This window comes from Prionailurus bengalensis, chromosome B1, assembly GCF_016509475.1.
Source record: "Prionailurus bengalensis isolate Pbe53 chromosome B1, Fcat_Pben_1.1_paternal_pri, whole genome shotgun sequence".
Classification (NCBI taxonomy): Eukaryota; Metazoa; Chordata; class Mammalia; order Carnivora; family Felidae; genus Prionailurus; species Prionailurus bengalensis.
The window spans coordinates 111,696,153-111,715,617 of record NC_057344.1 but is presented as its reverse complement, the minus strand read 5'-3'; the positions used below and the strand labels follow the sequence as shown (position 1 = coordinate 111,715,617).

The following is a 19,465-nucleotide window of genomic DNA, read 5'->3' as shown; positions in this document are numbered from 1 at the left end:
AATGTGGCAGATTCCTGTAAGGCTGCAATTTTGTTCGTTAATCATCAACATTTATTATTTCTTCTCTGAAGTGGAGATAGCCAGAGTATCTTCTTTCAGGTGAAGAACATTAGACCATGTGGACGGTAAGATATGCAATCTGACTATACCAGTAAACATACACAGTAAAATATTTTACCAGAGTTTCTGATATTCACTCTTTAAAGTTAAGCAAGATTTGAAAATTCTGTGTAAGCTGCAAAGGACTAGTGTAGTAGATGTTATTAATAACACTAGTAAAGAAAATGCAACAACTGCTAAAATTTATGATGCTGAATATTATTTCGTTTTTCTGTTCCCTTTAAGTATTCCTAGGCTACCAGTTGAGGAAGAGATTAACAGGAACCATTCAGGGGCGCCTGGGTGGCTCAGTCGGTTGGGTGCCTGACTTCGGCTTAGGTCATGATCTCACAGTTTGTGGGTTCAAGCCCCGCGTTGGGCTCTGTGCTGACAGCTTGCCTGGAGCCTGCTTCAGATTCTGTGTCTCCCTCCCTCACTGCCCCTCCCCTGCTCATGCTCTGTCTCTCTCTCAAGAATACATAAACAAAAAAAAAAAAAAAAAGAGAGAGAGAGAGAAACCCTTCAGAGAAATGGATACCCCAAAAGTCCGGCTGGAATTGTTTATCAAGGCAAAACGGAAGAAAACAGTAGGCAGGTATGTTATTGATATTTTAAAAAGAGGGATTTACTGTTTGAATTATCACTGATGAATCATTTAATGTGAAAATAACATAAAATGCCCACAATCTATTTTTCCATGAATAGAATATTAAAAATAGGTTTTAGATACTTTCACTACCCCCTAATTAAGCAGATGTACCTGAGCCTATTGTATTTCATTTAAAACTAGAGGAAGCTAATTTATGGTAATACGATCACCCCTTATAGAAAAAAGAAAGTGTTGCTCGTTTGTGTTGCTTGCTGGGAATTGGGTTATATGATACCCACCTTCTGTCCGGTGCACTCTAAACCCCTTGGATACACACTCATCTAACTCTCCACTCCCAAACTCAGATGCTCAGATTTGGGGTAACTCAGTTGTAACTCAGTTTGGGAGTGCCCCACCTCATGGCTGATGCTTTCTACCAACCTTTGAAAATACTCCGAATTACCTGAGATACCTCATTCAACTCTTTTTTCATTATTCTCTGAATGGAAGACAAGCAGAAACCCAAAGAGTTGGGACTGGAACAAAGGAAAGCTAGCGTGGACTTCTCTTCCTCCTCCCTATTCTTGGAGTCAAGTGACTACAATTAAAATGAGCCACTTAGATTTATGTGGAGAGATCTGCCAGACACATTACTAATGGAAAAACCAAGTGCTAAACAAAAATGTTGCCGTTTGTGGGAAAAAAAAAAACAAACCCTGTCTGTAAGTGCATGAACTTTCTGCAAAGAAATCCGAGAAATAGAACTGATAATACTGATTAACCTGAGAAAAAGAAATTGGGAGAGAGAAGGCAGAAGGTCCACATGGGGAGATATTTTTTATTGTGCACTTTTTCATACTGTTTGGATTTTGTCTCATTTGCATGCATTGTGGTTACACACCAAAAAAAAAAAAAAACCAGCTTTTTAAAGAAGGGCCAAGTAAGAGAAGTCTCCCGAGAGACAGATTCAATGCTCTAATGCCTCAATATTTCTCATAAGGTGGAGGACTGCAATAGAATTCAGGCTCCGGAGAGAGTGGTCAGATGGTGAGGTAAAAATTAGAGCCCACGAAGGCAGGGCACCTGAGGGTGGAGGAAGGGGAGGAGTAGGCCTGGTTAGGGCCGTCTGCTCTGCCCCTCCCTGGAGGCAGTTGTGGGTAGTTCTATGGTAAAGCAGAATTCTAAGATGGCCCCCAAGATTCCCACTCACTGGTGGACACAATTTATATAACCTCCTCCCCTTGAGTGTGGGCAGAACCTGTGAATATGATGGGCTGTCACCCCTATGACTAGGTTTCTAATCAGTTGTCTTCAAGTTAATCCAAAGGAAAGTTATCTAGCTGGGCTGGACCTAATCACATGAATCCTTAAAAGGGATGGATCACTTTTAAGGAGCACAGAGACACATACCCCTGTTGGCCTGGAAGCAAATATCCAAGCCAGGAGCTGCCTATGGAGACCACATGGCAAGGAACTACAGGTGGTATCTAGGAGGTCAGAGTGGTCCCCAGCCAACAGCTAGCAAGAAAATGGGACCTCAGTCCTACAACTAGAATTCTACCAACAATCTGAGCCTTGAAGGAGACCCCAAGCATCAGATTAGATCTGCAGCATTCTCAATGATAATGTGCCCAGACTTCTGAATGACAGAAGTCTGTCTTCTATGACAGAAACATAGAAATAATAAATGGGTGCTGGGTTTTTTGTTTCTGTATATCATAGAACCTTTATTATTTTTCCCGCTCAATTCTTAAGTCTTATATAACATCCATGTTCTAAGTATGATACGATTTATAGACAGTTTTTAATGTTTATTGGTTTTTTTTAATGTTTATTTATTTTTGAGAGAGAGAGAGAGAGACAGACTACAAGCAGGGGAGGGGCAGAGAGAGAAGAAGCCACAGAATCCAAAGCAGACTCCAGGCTCTGAGCTGTCAGCACAGAGCCCAACATGGGGCTTAAACCCACAGACTGTGAGATCATGACCTGGGCCGAAGTCAGGCACTTAACTGACCCAGGTGCCCCTAGACATTTGTTCATTTCATTTCATTTCATTTCATTTCATTTCATTTCATTTCATTTCATTTTAAGAAAGAGAGTGAGTGTGTGAGCCCGGGAGAGGGGCAGAGGGAGAGAGACAGAGAGAGAGAGAGAGAGAGAGAGAGAGAATCTTAAGCAGGCTCCACAAAGAGCCTGACACAGGGCTCCATCCCATGACCCTGGGATTGTGATCTGAGCCAAAATCAAGAGTCGGACACTCAATCAACTAAGCCCAGGCACCCCACCATTTATATACATTTAAAATGCATCTTCATTTACAAATATTTTACATTTGGTCTATAGAACAGATAATTTAATGGGTGTTCTTTTAAACTGCTAAATTTGCGGTAATTTTTTATGCAACAATAGAACAATAATATAGGTTTTTTTGTTAGAGGATCCCTGTGGATTATGAAAGTCCCCAGTAATCCTGATCCTAATAACCCAATATGAGAGCTATAGACTATGTAAGCAGGAAAAGAAGGGCCAGTTTTGGGGGGGGGGGGGGTGCATTATTTCTACCGGTCACATAACCTCCAAACCAGGTAACTTCATCTTGCCCTTGTTGAATCTAAACTGTGTCATCTAGTACTCCTCACTGGTGTAATTTTTAGTAAAAAAGAAAACAAAACCCAAAAACCTTCCCTCTCCTTTAATATTTTATTTTTACATTTCATTTGTGTTTCTTCGTTAATTTTTAAAATCAATTTCAAAAAATTTTAAAGCTATCTTTGACCTATTTGCCAAGTCAGTGGACACGTTTCTAACCTTATCTTTCATCATTTCTCTGCATCGTTTAGTACTGTTGACTACTCCCGCCTTGAAATACGGAGCCCTAACATGAGTTTGTCTGTTTATAATAGATGAAAAACGTCATGTTATTTCTTAGTGACATTCTCTTTCCTTGGTTCTCAGAGGACTGACTCTCTATTTTGACTTGGTCCACATAAGAGGTTTCCTTGCACGTTGTTTAAAAGAAGTAACTTCCCTGTAGTAATACAACTCCCAGAATACCTTTCACCAAAGCAATTCCTAAAGGGGTGTGGCTTCTGGTGCAAAACTGCTGAAAGTCCCAGAGGTGAATTACACAATCAGAGTCTGAGGCAGTGACAGACTTTGTCTTCCTTCAAATTTCTACTTCCTGAAACCAAGGCTCTTTATGATAAACAGTGTATTTCGGGGAAATTGTGCTAAAATTAACCTTTTTCAGAGATTTGCTGGCCTTAAAAGTGTTTATCTTCGAGACAAAGGTGAGTATAAGCTTTTAAATGACAAAACACAGTAGATGTGGGTACAAAAGATGGCATAATATATAAGGAGGTATTATTTTAGACTCTGACCTTGTTTCTACTTCCTGGTATTGTCTGCATTTAAATAACTTGAGAGCTTTAAGAATATTTGCAATTCTAAAAGCGCTACACAAAGGGAATAAGGGTTGGGAAGGGGAGGGAACAGTAAATTTAGATTACAAGGGAAAGGAGAAAAGGAACCTGTTTTTTTTTGTTTTGTTTTGTTTTTTTGTTTGTTTGGGTTTTTTTAGCAGGTTTTAATAACAAAGTCCATATGTCAGGAACCTTGCTACTGAACATCTGGCTTCGTCACTGAATGGAGATGTTTGATTAAAGCATTAACGAAGTGGGATTACTTATGTGAAAAATTGACCCTAGGACTTTTGCCTGGAGTACATTAGTCATAACAGAAACCATCACTTGTAGGATGGCCTCAGTGATTTTGCCAGGAAAATAGATAAGAGTGGAGAATTACTCTTTTCATATGGGAACAACTGACAGGAATTCCGGGTGTGGTGAAGCATTATGTAGACAGAAAGCATCTAGAAAAATTAAATTCTGGGGCACTTGAGTGAATCAGTCAGTTAAGCGGTCAACTCTTGATCTTGGCTCAGGTCATGATCTTATGGTCCATGGGTTTAAGCCCCGCTTCGGATCCTCTGTCTCTCTCTCTGACCCTACCCCATTCTCTCTCTCTCTCTCAAAAATAAATAAATATTAAAAAATAATTTTTAAAAAATTAAATTCCTTCGTATTTTATTCAAAAGAGTCCTTTCATTAACAAATTTTATTATTTGAAATTAGGGCTATAAACTACTTTGGAAAGCCACAAATTACGACCTTTAGAATAGTTTGGGACTGGGGCACCTGTGTGGCTCAGGTGGTTAAGCATCTGACTTGGGCTCAGGTTATGATCTCACGGGTTTGTGGGTTCAGGCTGCAAACTGGGCTCTGTGCTGACTGTGTGGAGCCTGTTTGGGATTCTATCTTCCTCTGTCTCTTCCCTTCCCCCACTTTCACACTCATGTGCAGGTGTGCTCTCTCTCTCTCAAATAAATAAATAAACATAAAAAAAAAAAAGAATAGTTTGGGACTTCCAGGTGGGTGAGAGTACAGAGGCAGGGCCAGAAAGGAGGGTATTTATGTCACAACATACTGACGTCTCTAATATTTGCTATCTCCCTCTGCCTTTTCTTTTCTTTTTAGTAAGTGTAGCTAGTACTCTTATGAGAAACAATATCTGCTTTTGGTTGGCTGATACCTCCTTGTTAAGAACATTTTAAATTCCTTACACATAATCACTGTTGCTGTTCAAGCCTATACATGATGCTTCAGCATAGTCTCCACATTCTTTTGTTTCTCCTCTTTCCTCCGTGACCTCAAATACAATTGAACGACATGGTGCATTAGTGTGATCGCACCACAGAGCCATGCGCCCCTGTCTAGATGGTGCGTCGGCAGATTATAAGTCAGCAGATTACAAGTCTGTACATTGAGCACAGTTTTGGATAGGGGTGTGTATAGATTAATTTACCACCTAAGAGACATACCAGACCTGAACAAATGCTAAGTCAAGCCTTTATACCAACTGACTAAAATAATTTACTTCTCTTTTCCCACCTCCTCCTTCTGAACTCTGTCAACCTACAACCTCAAAAGAAATAAAATACTTAAAATTATGCTGGCAATAATTTACTTTCCACTTTAAACATCTTTTGAATCTGAGCTGAATCAATTCTCCAAGTTCTTTTCCAACAAGACACCAGAATTTTATAGTATCCTCCACGGGCATGAGTGATGTTAGGGTGACCGGTGATGCAGGTGGCAAAGACTTGCACAAAGAGTAGAACATCAAGCAGGACAGAATGTATTGTTGGCATGTTAGAGCCGGAGGTGACAGGTTTCTCTGTCCAGGGCTCACCTGGGATGTGAGTTGTGGTCAGGCTAGAGAAGAATATGTTTTGTAGTTGGGGTCTATTTGCTGAGAATGCAAGGTACCATGATCTGGAAAAACAAAGAGTGCCAGGTATAAATACTAGTGAGTTTTGTCTGTAAACTTGGCAAGGGAAGGGGCTGTGAACAGATTCCTGTCAAATAAGGAGCCAATAATTACTTTAAACTTTAAAATATATACACATATATACATATATATATTATATAATATATACATATAATATTATATATTATTATATTATATATTATGTAATATATAATATAATATATAATGTATATATGCATATATACATTTATATTTATATATACACATTTTTATATATACACATATATAATATAATATATATAACATATATATGTATATAACATAAAATATAAAATATATATACATATATGTGTATATATAATATCTATGTGTATTTTTAAAGTACATATATTTATATATATATATTTTAAAGCCATATGTAAATCATGATGAATGTTATAAAATCTCACATAAAATAATACTTGTAATGAGCACACTTGACATACTAAGCTGTAACAGTCTCCCCTTAGGTCCTATGTGATCTAAGTTTGAGTTTAGAACCCAGAATTTTCCTTAAGAATAAATGTATTCATTTCAGGGGCGCCTGGGTGGCGCAGTCGGTTAGGCGTCCGACTTCAGCCAGGTCACGATCTCGCGGTCCGTGAGTTCCAGCCCCGCGTCGGGCTCTGGGTTGATGGCTCAGAGCCTGGAGCCTGTTTCCGATTCTGTGTCTCCCTCTCTCTCTGCCCCTCCCCCGTTCATGCTCTGTCTCTCTCTGTCCCAAAAATAAATAAACGTTGAAAAAAAAAATTTAAAAAAGAATAAATGTATTCATTTCAAAATATTTCTGAAACTCCATGGTTCCTCCCATTGCAAAAGAATTTCAGTAACCCCTTTCCCTGAACACAATACACATACTACTGTTACTGTCCCTTGATCTATTTCAGATGATGATGGCTTTTTAGCATAAAATGCTCTTTGGAAATGCTTTCCTGAATTTTTTTTAATGTTTATTTATGTTTGAGAGAGAGAGAGTGAGAGAGCATGTGTGTGCACACATGGGGGAGGTACAGAGAGGGGGACAGACGATCTAAAGTAGGCTCTGAACTGACAGCACAGAGCCTGATGCGAGACTCGAACTCATGAACCGCGAGATCATGACCTGAGCCGAAGTAGGCCGCTTAACAGACTGAACCACCCAGCCTCCCCTGTTTTCCTGAAATGTTAAGCATCTATGGTTTGAAGAACTTTAATAGGAATGTGCATTCAAACCTTTGGTGTAAATTCATTCTATATTTTTGTTATTTTTATTTGTTGCCTCTCTATATGGAGAAGTCTTTTTTTCTTGTTATTGACGGTGACATCTTTTTGCAGGATGTTGTGATTTGCTCTGTTTATAGAGTTCTGTGAGATAGACAAATTTAAAAGTAAGAATATTGTCTGGGGCTATTATTCTTCTATGTCTAAAGAAAGTAAAGAGATGATCATAGCTTTAACATCAGTTATATGTTAATACAATTTTCTCAAAGTATGGTGTACAAACTACTGATTTTAGGTAGCATGTGTCTTTAAAAATTTGAATTAGATGCTTATTTTAATGTGAATTAAAAATATAACTAGCTCATAAAATTTATGACTTCATAGATATTATTGCTCAGGAAGATGTTAAGTAAAATGAAAGTAAACTGTTCACTACTGATTTTAAGGAAATGAGTAAACAAGGTAACAATTGTGAAGGTGGCATGTAAATGGCTAAAGTTTTGGAAATATTGAACTAATGTGTTTGCTAAGTGAATATTTTCTGAACTGCTGCAGAAATGTGAGCCTCACTGGTCCTTGGTTACACTGCTCAATTAGTAATACAATCTGTTAAAATTTCTTAATTATAGATGTACAAAATATTGGATAAAAAAATGCCTTATCAAACTTTTATCAGACCTACAGTCCTCATGAATTGTCATAACATTGAAGGGATGCAGAAATTAGCCCATATTTTTTGAAATCAGAATCATAGAGAGGATGAATCATGCCAGAGTCAGCATTATACTTCTGTTGTGCCTGTTTCACCAAGACACTGATATCTTAGAAGGGCAGGGAGGGGTGCTGTGCACTAAAGAGTGAGAGAGGGGGAGGGGACATAAACATCATCTAGGCCAAGGACCATCAGTGTATCATGTAGTGTGTCAATGGCCATTAAAAATGGTCATATTGTTCGTTTCTTTCAGGGAATCCATTCTAGGGAGGATGTAATTCTAAATATGGAGAAAATCCACACAAGATGTTTATCATAAAGGTATTTATGATACAAGGAATTACAAGCATTCTAAAAAAAGGGAAAGATTAAACAAATTATGGTATAACAGTCCCTCCCTTATCCATGGTTTTGCTTTCCACAGTTTTAATTACTTACAGTCAACCACTGCCAGAAGCAGATGATCTTCTTTATGACGCTTCCTCACACGCCTGAGTCATTCACCTCACTTCATCTCATCACATAGACGTTTTATTGTCTCACATCATCACAAGAAGAACAGTGAGTAGTATATAGGCATATCTCATTTTATTATGCTTTGGTTTATTGCGCTTTTCAGATACTGAGTTTTTTACAAACTGAAGGTTTGTGGCAACCCTGGTTCAAGCAAGTCTGTCAGCGCTGTTTTTCCAACAGCATTTGTTCACAATTTTCTCTGTCATGTTTTGGTAATTCTCTTGAAAGTTTCAAACCTTGTCATTATTGTGATATTGTCATGGTGATCTGTGATTAGTGATTACAACTTACCGAAAGCTCAGATGATGGTTAGCATTTTCTAGCAATAAAGTATTTTTTTCACTTTGGTGTGTACATGTTTTTAGGCATAATGCTATTGCACACTTAGTAGACTAAAGTATAGTATAAACATAACTTCTATATGCACTGGGAAACCAAAAAGTTCATTTGAGTCGCTTTATTGCAATATTTGCTCTATTGCAGTGGTCTGGAAACTGAACCTGAAATACCTTCACAATATGCTTCTACAATAAGATATTTTCAGAGAGAGAGACCACATTCACATATGTTTTTATACAGTATATTATTATAACTGTTTTATTTTATTATTTTTGTTGTTAATCTCTTCCTATGCCTAATTTATAAATTAAACTTTATGTATGTATGTATGCATGGGAAAAAACGTGATATATATGGGGTTCAATATGGTTTCAGGCATTCATGGTCTTGGAATGTATCCCACAAGGATGGTGGGCGGGGGGGACTACCATATATCTGTAAAACAAGATGAAGAATAGTACCAGCACAGAAAATGCTGAGGGAAAAATGGATTCAAGGCTGATTAACAGTCGTACTTACAATTATGTAATACGTACATAAAATGATATAGATATAAATTCACAAATATTCTGAAAGTGGTTATTGTCTTACAGTGGTAGATTAATTATTCCTTTTCCTTTCTCTACTTTTGTATATATAATATATTTTTAGATTGGCTTTTTATATTATTATATAACATATTTATATTACTTTTTTTTAAGTTTATTTCAGAGAGAGACAGAGAGAGAGAGAGCAGGGAGAGAGGCAGAGAGAGGGAGAGGAAGACAGAATCACAAGCAGGCTCCATGCTGTCAGCACAGAGCCCGATGCATGGGGCTTTTTGACAAAATTCTGTCAAATCAATATGTTAAATATGTTAAATAACCTACGCTGCTGTATAGTAAATATAATTGTTCAGTCTTTGGGAGATAAATCTTACCTTTTCTTTGTTTGACATACAAATAACTTGCTATTTGAAAAAAGGGAGGATTGAGTCTCAGTGCTAGAGTGAACGGGCATGACAGAATCAAAGAACAGAGGGGGAAATACCAGTTGAAATAGTTACTACTAGTTGATTTTTCTTACGTTGGTTGCCTTCAATGTCAGCCATGGCTTTTACTGGAGTCAACTTATTCTTTTATTTTGAAGAGAGGAAAAAAGGCAGGAAAGAGGAATGGGAACTTCACATGATACGTATGCTATTAGTTTCTTGATTTGTTTCTCATTCTTTTGGATTCCTATAACCTGAATTCATAAATTTATATCTGTACATACTGTAATTACATCTATTTTTCCATATTATTGCATATACTCCTATTGTACCTCAAAGTATATTGTGTCATCAGCTTGCTCAGGAAGCTTTGCTTAGAATCTTAACCCTAGAATATATAGTTACTGTGATGCATTCCCCATTAGTGCATTATAAGCACTAAAAAATATGCACAATTTTCAACAAAAGCCTCATCCATTCATAATTGTTTTTCTTTTCTGTAAGAAAAGTGCTTAGATCCTCATCACATGTCCTTTTGCTTGACGACTTCTTCACAATAACTTAATCTCTGATTGAAGTCTGGATGCTGCAGGTATCATTCTCCAAGATAACTATATTCCTACCCAGAAATTTGCTTCCCTAAATCATGCCCAAGTTATTGTGAGGGATAGTAACATGTAAGTGAATAGCATCTCTTGTGAGATATTAATCGGTCAGGTCTGATGCTCATTTCCTAATGTTGCAGGTTATTTAATAAGAAATATTTGAAGCCTTTTGAGCCCAGATTCCCTCCCACCCTGTACCTCCCCTCCTCTCCGGTGGGCAAGAGAGACTGGTAGGCAGACACCAGGAACTAGGAAGAGCTTCTTAAGGCACAGCTTGCCAGGCAACTGAGAAGCAGACAGAAACACCCTTATCCCGTTAATTCTGGGCTGCAGGCTCCAACCTCTTAATGTAGATGAGGCAAAGCACTTCATCTTTGTAGCTCTCCTAGCGGATTTCTTGGGGGCATATTCTTTGAATATATTTCCACTTAATAAAATGACCTCTTATTACTTTATTCAAATCTGAAGGACACTTTCTAGACTTCATCTTTCTCTCTGCGTTTCTTTGCAATTTTGACACTATTGACTTCTCCAAATTTTCTTTTTTGGTTTCCATATCACCATGCATTTCTGACTCTTCTAGTTCTCTGGCTGCACTCCCCTTTTATATTCCCGTTCTCTGCTCTCTGCCTCCTCTCGCTCCTGCTGTATTTTCACATTGGGTGATGCCCATTGCTATGTTTATATCGGTTTACACTCCTATACCGAAGGCCCTGTGGTTCCTCTTCCAGAGTTCTGGGCTCTTACATCCAAGTGTAAATCTGCTACTAAATATCTTTATTCTGCATTCCACAGGCATCTCACATCTAAAATTTTCAACCCTGGACTCATCATTTCTCACCTCCATCAGTATTTTTTATATTGATATCTGGCACTAAAAGCCATGGACTTGCTCAAGCGAAACACTTGGGGCTCTCCTAGACCCCTTATTTATCAACAGCATCTAATCAGTTTTGAAGTGACATTGATTCCGTTTCTTAAATATCTTTGGAAACTACCTGTATGTCTATTCTTGGTTCAAGCCCTCAGCATCTCACACCATATCCTCATCTCCTCAGCCTCTAGTCTGCCTGCAGGCAACATTTTAACAGTTATTTTGGGTCATGTTGTTCAGAGACTTCCCATTTTCCTAGCATGTATTTTAATAGCCCTAATGATCCGTGATCTGCATCATTCTCCAGCCCCATCTTTCAGCCCTTACCAATCAATACCCTAGAAGAATCTAAGTTCCAGTGATACCTCGGTACCCATTCATTCCCAATATGCTCCTCCATTCTTTATCCCAACTACTGCTTGCTCTGCCTGAAAGACCATTCCTTTCTTTGGTGGCTTACTTTCTGAAAGGTACACCTCAAGCATATTCCTCTGGGAAGATTTGACTGACTTTACTGCTCTCTACCAAAGCAGGTGGCCACGTTGTCCTGTTGGACTAGACATTTCCTAGAACCCAGAGTATTCTTCTTTCCCAGAACTTTTTTGCAATAACCACTTTTGAAAACTAAGACTGTATCTTCTATCTCTGAATTCCCAGTACCTAACCCAATGCATGAGACATTGTATGTATCCAATATGGATTTCCTAAATAAATAAAATTTCACGAGTCCCTACTTTTCTGTCCTATTTCTTTTAAGTGAGATTTACCGCTACTTAAAGCTCCCTAGCTCACAAAAGGCATAATTTTTCCCCAGAATTTAATAAAAAAAAATCCATCAATTCAACATTTGAATAATTACATCTACTTTTTCACACATATATAATGATATCTTCTCAACTAGAGACTGTAGAAGGTTGTGACATTTGAGAGGTCTTGGACCCTGGCAAATGCTCCTTCTGACTTGGTATTGTTTTTTTAAAAATCTTGAATCTTTGCTCCATTTAAATATATTTAGGGGCGCCTGGGTGGCGCAGTCGGTTAAGCGTGACTTCAGCCACGTCACGATCTCGCGGTCCGTGAGTTCGAGCCCCGCGTCAGGTTCTGGGCTGATGGCTCGGAGCCTGGAGCCTGTTTCCGATTCTGTGTCTCCCTCTCTCTCTGCCCCTCCCCCGTTCATGCTCTGTCTCGCTCTGTCCCAAAAATAAATAAAAAACGTTGAAAAAATATATATATTTAAAGATTCCCAGAAGGAATACCATATATTCTGTATTAAAAGGCTCATATTTTTAAATGTTTATTTATTATGAGAGACAGAGCAAAGAAGGGGCAGAAAGAGAGGGAAAGAGAGAGAACCCCAAGCAGGTTCTACGCTGTCAGCACAGAGCCTGACACAGGTCTCCAACCCATGAACCTTCAGATCATGACCTGTGACGAAAGCAAGAGTCAGACACTTAACCAGCTGAGCCACCCAGGCACCCCCTTTAAGAAAAAAAATGTTTATTTATTTATTTATTTTGAGAGAGAGCAGAGAAAGGGCAGAGAGAGAGAGAGAGAGAGAGAGAGAGCCAGTTCACATTTTAAAGCAGCTTGTCCATAGCATGGCCAAGTTTTTGCTTTTGTGCTATTAGGTTATTTTTAAAAAAGATTTTACTGTCTATTCAAAAAAAAATGTCTTCTAGGCTTTTATCAAGTCTAAGTGCTATCCTATGGTACAGGATGCTTTTGATCTGGTCAATTGACTGCCCCTGTTAGAGTCAGCTTTGTCCCTTTGCTGTATGACCATGACCAAGTTCCCTAGTCACTATGGGCCTCAATTTTCTCCACCCTAACATAAAGAGAATTGTGTTAATTATCTCTTACAGTTTTTATGAGAATCAAATGTGTTAGTACATTAGGGCCCTTAAAACAATATTTGATAAAAACAAATGCTAGCTGTTTTTAAGTCCTGTGGAGTCTATGTAGATCCTATGGTAGCACACCAGGTGGGCACTGTCTTCAGTTATTTGCTGCCGAATTTTGAGAAGGTAGAATAGTATTACAGGATTATAGAGTTGGAAAAGACTTTATTTTTTTTTTTAAGTTTATCTTTTTTGAGGGGGGAGGGGGAGAGAGACAGAGGATCCCAAGCAGGTTCCTCACTGTCAGTGCAGAGTCTGATGTGGGGCTTGATCCCATGAACTATGAGATCATGACTTGAATCAAAATCAAGAGCTTAACACTCAACTGACTGAGCCACCCAGGTGCCCCATCCTAGGAGAAGTTTTGATAAAGATTAACACTCACTGATGAGCGTTGGCTACTGGGATTTGTCATTTGTGTTAGCTGGGATGTGGAGGGGCAGGCAGAGTGGTGAGAATGTCTAGTTCCAAAGCAAGGCTGAAAGAAAAACAGAAGACAATAAATGCAGAAAGCATCCCTAAGTTAACCATAAGTCATGAGGGAAAGGAAGTGCCACTAAAATATATATACAGTGTCACAGTGTTTTGTTAAACTACTTCTGACTATACCTAGGCACCTCAGTTGAGAGACAAAAATCAGACTGCTCAATTATAGTCCAAGAATACTTAGTTAAATTTTGAAACTTACACTTTCAAAAGCTTCATTATAAATATATATGTGCATATAGAAATATATATATGTATATACATATATATATAAACATTATAACTGTACACAGAAACAATGATATCAAAAGGTTTATAGTGCTTATTTCTTAGTGGGACCATAGGTAATTCTTATTTTCTTTTTTGCTGTATTTTTTCTCCAAAATTTTAAATAAAATCACCATTTTGCTCTCATTATAAAATAAAATGTTTCAAAAATTTAAATTATTTAAAAATATATCAGAAATCACTATGGTACAATCTTCAAGATTTTCATGACTCAGGGCGCCTGGGTGGCTCAGTCAGTTAAGCGTCCGACTTCATCACAGGTCATGATCTCGTGGTTCGTGGGTATAAGCCCTGCGCTGGGCTCTGTGCTGACGGCTCAGAGCCTAGAGTTGCTTAGTATTCTGTGTCTCCCTCTCTCTCTGCCACCCCCCTGCTCATACTCTGTCACTCTCTCTCTCTCAAAAATAAATAAATGTTATGGGCACATATGGGTGGCTCAGTTGGTTACGCATCTGACTTCAGCTCAGGTCATGAACTCACAGTTCATGAGTTCAAGCCCCATGTTGAGCTCTGCGCTGACAGTTCAGAGGCTGGAACCTGCTTCAGATTCCATGCCTCCCCCTCTCTCTACCCCTCCTCCACTCTGCTCTGTTTCTCTCTCTTGCTCTCTCAAAAATAAATAAAAACATTAAAAATTTTTTTAATAAATAAATGTTGAAAAAATTTTTTAAAAAGTTTTGCATGACTTAAATACTTCTTGATAGAACATACTGGAAAACACCCAGTAGGCTAGTAATACCTCTCACTCATAAGCCAGAAACCACCGTGTATGAAAAAGTAAGTTATAGTGAAAGAAAAGAAAAGCACTACTTATTATGCAACATAGATCTTAGAAGTCTCACAGTATCTCAACACAGTTATTCCCCAAATCACAGTTGTCAAGGGAAAACTTTTTAGACCACAACTGCATATGCACAAAGTGAAAGTCTAAGTGACACGAGGGAACCAGGGGGTTCCCTCTGGGCAAGTTTTCCCTTCAAATACCCCTATCTGCTCCCATTCAGCCTCTTCTGAATGCACAGCTCATCTAAGAGCTGGCCTTTCATTTAACTTTCCTGGACAGGTCATTAGCTGAGTCATTAGCTGAGGCAGATTTGGAGTTCAAAGTGGACATGTTGAGAATATGATGCTGACTGGATATACAAGTCAGATACCCAATGAACAGTTGAAAATATCCATCGGAAAATTTCAAGGCAGAAGTTTGGACTGGAGATACAAAGTTGGTGATTGTCAGCCAATACATGATATTTAAAACTATGAACTGAATGAGATCACCAAGGAGTGGATTGATTGATTGTTGAGAGAGAGAGAACATGCAAGAAGAGATGGGACCCAGAGAGATGGAGAGAGAGAATCTTAAGCAGGTTCCACACTCTCACAGCTGTGAGATCATGACCAGAGCCAAAACTAAGAGTCAGATGTTTAACCTCCTAAGCCACCCAGGCACCCCAAGCCAATGAGTGGATTTAGATGGAGAAAGGAAGAAGGCCAGAGACTGAGGCTTTGCACATTTCAACATTAAGGGGTCTAGGAGAGGAGGATGAACCAGCCAAAAAGGCTGAGAAGGAGAGATCAGTGAGGTAGGAGGAAAACCAAGAGCATGTGGTATCCTGGAAGGCAATGGAGAAGGGAAGGTGTGTGTCACATGCTATCTATCACATATTTTAGTAGGTTAAAAAGAAGAGGAATGAGAATTGGTCTTTGGATGTAGCGAGGTGGAGTTCACCAGTGACTTTGACAATGGCAGTTTCAGTGGTGTGATGGAGCAGAAGTCTGATTGAAGTGCATTTAAGAGAAAATGAGAAGAGACAGATTGAAAGCTTAAGTAGGAGCAATTCTTTCAAGGAATTGTGCTGCAAAGGGCAATAGCTATTGATGAAAGTGAAGTCAAGAGATTTTTCTTCTAAGATGGGAGAAATAATGGCATGTTTGTAAATGGATAGGAATGAACCAATGGAGAGCAAAAACTCAGAGAAGAAAAAAATTCAGCACTGAGTTTGAGTAAGGAGAAGGGTGCAATTATTGTTTGAATGGAGTAATTGCTTCCAGATAAGAGAATGGGTGACTCATCTCTGAAAGCAAATGGGACGGCAGAATATGGGTTGCAGCCACTGTTAGAGGTGAAAGTCCTCTTCTGATTGCTGAGAATGAGGATAGAGGAGGAAAGGAGACAAAGTGTGAAATCAGCCCCTGACAGAGTGAAAGGTGGATGGACCTGAGAATCACAATGCGATTGCCTGGAAGCATTAATGGCATCACTGAGTTTCAGAGGCAGAAATTTAAAGTGGAATCAGGGGGCAGGGATATTTTTTCCCCCAGCATCATTCAGCTGTGTAAAGTTTGGGTTTAACTAGAGTTGTGATTTTGACATGCACATGTTAAAAACAAGGGAGTCAAAGGTGTATACATGTGGTGATGATCATGATTGACCATGGAAATTAAATTGGGTAGAGGGAGGAGAAAGGGCCTCAAGGAGGGTGGTAGGATCAATGGATTCTAGGTCCCAGTGAGATTTTGGGATTATTGGATTTGGGAGAATAAAAGGGGACAAGATGGATGGTAGTGGATAGAAAGTAAGATACAATTTGAAAGTATGAAAGAGTTGCCTTAAAAGTGAATGCCCGAGGTTGGGTGAAGGGCAAGATCTTTGGAAGAAAGGATTCAAGAAACCAAGAGTCCCTGATCGCTAAATAATTATTGAAATCTCCAAGAATGGGGGTCATTGGAGTAACAATGATGTGGGAGCTAAAATGCCCTAGGAGCAGGCTGTTGACATTAACAATGACGGGCACTGGGTCATGACGTAAGATTCCAAGATTCCAAGGCATATGCAGATTAAACAAGGAAGGCAAAAGCAAGGTCTAAAAGTGGCCAGGAGGCTGCTCATTTAGAGCCAGTGGTTCAGGGACTTAAGGGCATAAGCTGCCCCCTGAAAGATTTTTCAAGGTGGTTGAAAATGTAAAGCACTATGGGGGCACCTGGGTGGCTCAGTTGGTTAAATATCTGACTTTGGCTCAGGTCATGATCTCACAGTTCGTGAGTTCAAACCCTGCATCGGGCTCTGTGCTGACAGCTCAGAGCCTGGAACCTGCTTCAGATTCTGTGTCTCCCACTCTCTTTGCCCCTCCCTACCCCGCTCATGCTCTGTCTCTGTCTCTCAAAAATAAATAAACATTAAAAAAAGAAAGAAAATGTAAAGCACTATGAAATGTCATGTATTGCTATTTCTAGTGTATGAAAAAATAGTAACAATTATTGCAAATTCTTTCGGCAAAATATTTACATAAATAACCAGGAGGACTTCCTCCCCTGGCAATCCCCAAAAGTAATAAATAGACTTCTTTTAAAGTCACTGAGACAAGAGATCATTCAGAAAGGTTTTTTCAGCAAAGTCTCTTTATTTTCTCATAATGAAACTGTCAGAGAGTACCAACCCTGATAATTTAGACCTCTGATAGTAAAGTTTCTAAAAAGTCTAAAGAGAGATTTGAAACCCCTACCTCTGTTTAAGAGGATGGAGAGAGATGTTTGTCCCCTGTTAACCACTTTGGACAGGATCTGGTCTTCTGTGATTGACATTTTTCCTTTATGTGTTTCTTTTTTTAATGTTTATTTTATTTTACTTTTTATTTTTAATGTTTATTTATTTTTGAGAGGGTGCTAGTGGGAGAAGGGATAGAGGATCGAAGCAGGCTCTGGGCTGACAGCAGCCAGGCTGATGTGGGGCTTGAATTCATGAACTTTGAGATCATGACTTGAACCGAGGTCGGTTGCTCAACCAACTGAGCCACCCAGGTGCCCCTATTCATTTATTGTTAAGGTTTATTTATCTTTGAGAGAGAAACAGAGAGTGCAAGTGGAGAAAGGGCAGAGAGAGAGAAGGGAACAGAGGATCTGAAGCAGGCTCTGCGTTGAGAGCAGAGAGCGCGTCGCGAGGCTCGAACTCATGAACCATGAGATCATGACCTAAGCTGAACTCAGACACTTAACCGACTGAGCCACCCAGGTGCCCCTCCATGTGTTTCTAACGTGATGGATGGTGATGACCAATTGTAACTTCTCTACTCTCATTTGGGACTCAGGACGGTGAGTTTCCTCTGTTCTCTTACCTGGGATGTTTCAAGTAGAAATCATGCAACAATGCCTATGACATAATGCAGGAAATAAGTATAAATTATTCCTTATTCTATCCATTCTCTTATTATAATAAAGTCCTCTGTGTTTAATATTTTTTTAACCTAAAAAGTTCTAAATTAGAACTGGATCAAAATCTATGAACACCAATTTTGGGTAAGTTTTCACATGAAGTTTTGAATTAATTATTTTCTCCTAATTATAGAACTATACATAGTCATTGTAGAAATCATAAAAAGAAGGGGAAAATAGTCAAAGAATATTACTGAGAACCAAAGATGCTAAATATTTTGGTGTATTTCCTGCTATTTTTGTAGTCATTCTTGATAATTGTGGTAAAATACACATAAAATGTGCCATCATAATCATTTTAAGTGTAGAGTATAGTGGTATTAATTTACATTCACATTCTTGTGCTACCATCACTCCCATCTATCCACAGAATGCTTTTCATCTTGCAAAACTGAAACTCTGTATTCACCATCAAACAATAGCTTCTCATACCCCACTCCACTCCCCCCACCCCACCCAGCCCCTTGGCAACCACCATTCTACTTTCTGTCTGTATGCATTTGACTACTCGAGGCACCTCAGGCAGTAAGTAGAATCATGCAATTTTGTCTTTTTGTGACACTTATTTCATGTTATATAATGTCCTCAAAATTTACCTGTGTTATAGCATTTGTCAAAATTTCCTTTTTTAAGGAAATGTATGTGTATACCACATTTGTTTATCTGTCTGTTGATGGGCACATAAGTTGCTTCTACCTTTTGGCTACTGTAAATAGTGCTGTTTTGAACATGGTATACAAATAACTCAAGTCCATGCTTACCATTATTTTGGATATGTATTCAGAAGTGGAATTGCTGCATCATATGATAATTCTATTTTTAATTTCTGAGGAAACACCATAATTTCTTCCATAACAGCTGTACCATTTTATATTCCCACTAACAGTGTGCTAAGATTATAATTTATCCACATCCTGGCCAGTACTCTATTCTTTTTTCCTTTTTTTTTTCTTAGTAGCCATCTTAATGGGTGTGAAGTGGTATCTCATTGTGATTTTTGTTTGCATTCCCTAATTATTAGTGATGTTGAGCATCTTTTCATGTGCTTATTGACCATTTGTATATCTTCTTTGGAGAAGTGTCAATTCAAGTCCTTTGCTATTTTTTTAAATTAGGTCATTTGTATTTTTACCCTTGAGTTGTAGGAGTGCTTTACATATTCTGGATATTAATTCCTTATCAGCTGTACGATTTGCAAATATTTTTCCCATTCCAGGGGTTCCTTTTGCACTCTGTTTAATATGAGCTTTGATGAGCAGAAGTTTTTAAATTTTATGTAGTCCGATTTATTTGGGGTTTTTTTTTGTTTGTTATCT

At 38.6% G+C, this 19,465-nt stretch overlaps 1 protein-coding gene across 2 annotated transcripts in view; it reads left to right on the top strand.

The window, feature by feature from the left end:
* The first annotated feature begins 3,795 nt into the window (after window positions 1–3,795).
* Window positions 3,796–19,465, top strand: part of ALPK1 (alpha kinase 1) — a 131,488-nt gene continuing 115,818 nt past the window's right edge. Inside the window, exons 1-3 of one of the 2 annotated variants that reach the window (XM_043570292.1) lie at window positions 3,796–3,978; window positions 8,221–8,288; window positions 8,392–8,528. The gene's annotated coding sequence lies outside the window, so the exon portion shown is untranslated. The remainder of the gene's footprint in view (window positions 3,979–8,220; window positions 8,289–8,391; window positions 8,529–19,465) is intronic. The other variant, XM_043570295.1, reaches the window with a different exon arrangement.